Below are 3,070 nucleotides of genomic sequence, written 5' to 3' on the forward strand. Positions count from 1 at the left end.
CAATGCTTGAGTGTGACAGAATTTGGAAAAAAAACGCTTACTGGGAAGTACACTGCTTGGACAGAAGAGTTTGACTTCATCCAGTACAAGAGTCCTTTTGAATGGAAAATAATCCATTGTTTTCAACGTCCTTTCTTTATCACCACATAGTGTTAACTAAAAACAAATTGTATAGCTGTGGTGTACTGAGTAATGATTCTCACCAGAGTTTATATCCCTCCCAATGCCAATTATAAACAGGCATGTGCAGAGCTGCATGATGTGGTCAGTAAACAAGACAGCCTTCCCTAATGTACTACAAACCATAGTCAGTGACATTATGCAAGCTGATAGCATAGTGAGAACCAGTGCCTTGTGTCACTTTGTAGTCCATTGATGCCTTGTGTGAGTCTGATACAAACTAATCATGGTTAGAAAAGATCCTAATAAGCCTCGGGGCAAAATGTCCTCTGATGCATACTTTGTGCAAACTTGTCGAGAAGAGCACAAGAAGAAACATCCAGATGCTACTGTCAACTTTGCAGAGTTTTCAAAGAAATGCTCTGAAAGGTGGAAGACCATGTCCAACAAAGAGTAGTCGAAGTTTAAAGACCTGGCCAAGAATGACAAGGTCCGTTATGATCGGGAGATGAAGAACTATATCCCTCAAAAAAGGGGAAAAGAAAAATAAGAAGGATTTGAATGCCCCCAAGAGACCACCATCAGCATTTTTCATTTTCTGCTCTGCAAATGTCCAAAGATCAAGAGTGAATCACCTGGAATGTCCATTGGTGATGTTGCAAAGAAGCTGGGAGAGATGTGGTCCACAGTGTAGCCGAAGGATAAACAGCCGTACGAGCAAAAGACATCTAAACTAAAGGAGAAATATAAGAAGGAAGTTGCAGCTTATCATGCCAAATGCAAGAATGAAACTAGTAAGAAACCTGTTCCCAGCCAGCTCAGGCTGCAAAGAAAAAGAAGGAAGAGGAGAAGGAGGAAGACAAAGACGATGATGAGGAGGAGGAAGAGGATGAAGAGGAGGATGATTAAATTGCAACAGATGTTAAAAAAAATCTTTGTCTAAGCTTGATCTATTCTTCTTTGTGAGGACGGGAAATGTGGACTCATTTGTAATTTGGATCAATGGCTTAGGTGTAAAGAAACTGTAAAAACTGTGTATAGTTAGTGTTTTATTTTTACACTGTGTAGCCAGACCCTGTGCTGTTTTAATTGTAAATAGCTGATTTTTTTTTAAATAAAGGCACTGCCTTTCAAAAGGAGAGGGACTCCAGAGTCATGGAATGTTATTGCCTATTTAATGTTTTGTGTGAAATTTTCAATGGCAAAAGTAGTAAGAATTTTTTTGTCAATGCAGTTAATACCAATTGTTTGCCATTTTTGTTGTAGACCTTCTATTACTACATGTGATTGCTAACTTTTCATGGTTAGATCATGATAAGAATCAATACTTTTTTAATAAAACTGAAACATTAATGTAAAAAAAAAGAAAACCCTGCCCAATTATCAGCACCATGTGACCTATTGCATCAGAGGTGCCAGAAGACTTGACTGCTACTGCATCTAAATAAAGATGGCCTACCAAATTTTATTGAGACTACAATTTTGGTCAGTTGGATCACCTGATTGTGCTTCTTCTTCCTTCATACAGACAGAACCTAAAAAGTGAGGCTCCAGAGATCAGGACAACGAGAAGATGGTTGCAGGAGGCTGAAATACAGTTACAGGACGACCTCATCAGTGTATTGGACAGTGTTCAAGATCTCAGCTGAGGTTCTGAATGATTACACCAGGGGTGTTACAGACTTTATCAAAACAGTGTGTCTCCATCAGATCATTCAGTATTTTCCTAAACATGAAACCCTGGATGAACAATGAAATTTAGACCCCACTGAGAGCCACAGTACAGGCATTTAAGTCCAGAGATCCAGAACACTACACAAGGAGCAGGTATGACCTATAAAAAGCCATCTCCGTGGTGATGAAAATTCTGAACGAGAATGGAAACAAGGAAGGATACCCAACAGCTTTGGCAGGGGCTAACCTGGTATAAAACAAAATCTTGTAGTAGGAGACAGCAAAGTTTCAGTTGCAGATGAACTCAATGCCTTCTAGCCTGATTTGACCACCAGAACAAGGAAGAACCATTGCACACCCCTATGTCCTCTGATGACCTTCTTTCATCAGTATCCAAGGATAATGTCCAGGCTGCCTTCAGGAGAGTGAATCCAAGGAAAGTATCTGATCCGGATAGAGTACCCAGCTAAGAACTGAAAACCTGTGCTCACCAACTTGGCTGCTTGTTCATGGATATCCTAAAAATTTTCCTTCAGCTGAGTGTGGTAACCACCTGTTTCAAAAAGGCCTCAATTGTTCCTGTGCCCAAGAAGACAATTAAAGAGGGAGGTGTGGCATTGCTCATCAGAGAAAATGTCACAGCTGTGCTCAGACAGGATAGACCAGAGGGCTTGTCCACTGAGGCAATATGGGTGGAGTTGAGGAACGGGAAAGGGTTTGTAATAAAGACCACCCAAAAATCAATGAGAATTGGAGGAGCAAATTTGTAGAGAGACAAAAGACATCAGCAGGAAACATAAGATTGTGATAGTAGGAGATTTTAATTTTCCACATATTGATTGGAAATCCAATACTGTAAAGGGCTGGATGGCTTGGAGTTTGTCAAATGTGTTCAGGAAAGTTTTTTCAATCAATATATAGAGGTACCAACTATAGAGAATGCATTACAGTTTCTCCTATTAGGGAACAAGACAGGACAGATGAAAGAAGTATGTGTAGGGGAACCTTTTGGGGCCTGTCATCATAATGCCATTAGTTTCAGGTTAATTATGGAGAAGGATAAGTTTGGGCCTTGGGTTGAGATTCTAAATTAGAGAGAGGCCAATTTTGAGAAAGTTAGAAAGGATCTAGAATCAGTGGATTGGGATAAGTTGTTTTCAGGCAAAGATGTGCAAGGTAAGTGGAGGACATTGAAAGGTGATATTTTGAGTGGACAGAGTTTGTATGTTCCTGTCAGGATTAAAGGCAAAGTTAGCAGGCATAGGAAATCTTGATT

General features: G+C 40.0%; 1 pseudogene; it reads left to right on the forward strand.

The window, feature by feature from the left end:
- The first annotated feature begins 377 nt into the window (after positions 1 to 377).
- Positions 378 to 1,029, forward strand: LOC138760138 (high mobility group protein B2 pseudogene; annotated as a pseudogene).
- The last annotated feature ends 2,041 nt before the right edge of the window (positions 1,030 to 3,070 follow it).

The sequence above is a fragment of the Narcine bancroftii genome, chromosome 4 (genome assembly GCF_036971445.1).
Source record: "Narcine bancroftii isolate sNarBan1 chromosome 4, sNarBan1.hap1, whole genome shotgun sequence".
Lineage (NCBI taxonomy): Eukaryota > Metazoa > Chordata > Chondrichthyes > Torpediniformes > Narcinidae > Narcine > Narcine bancroftii.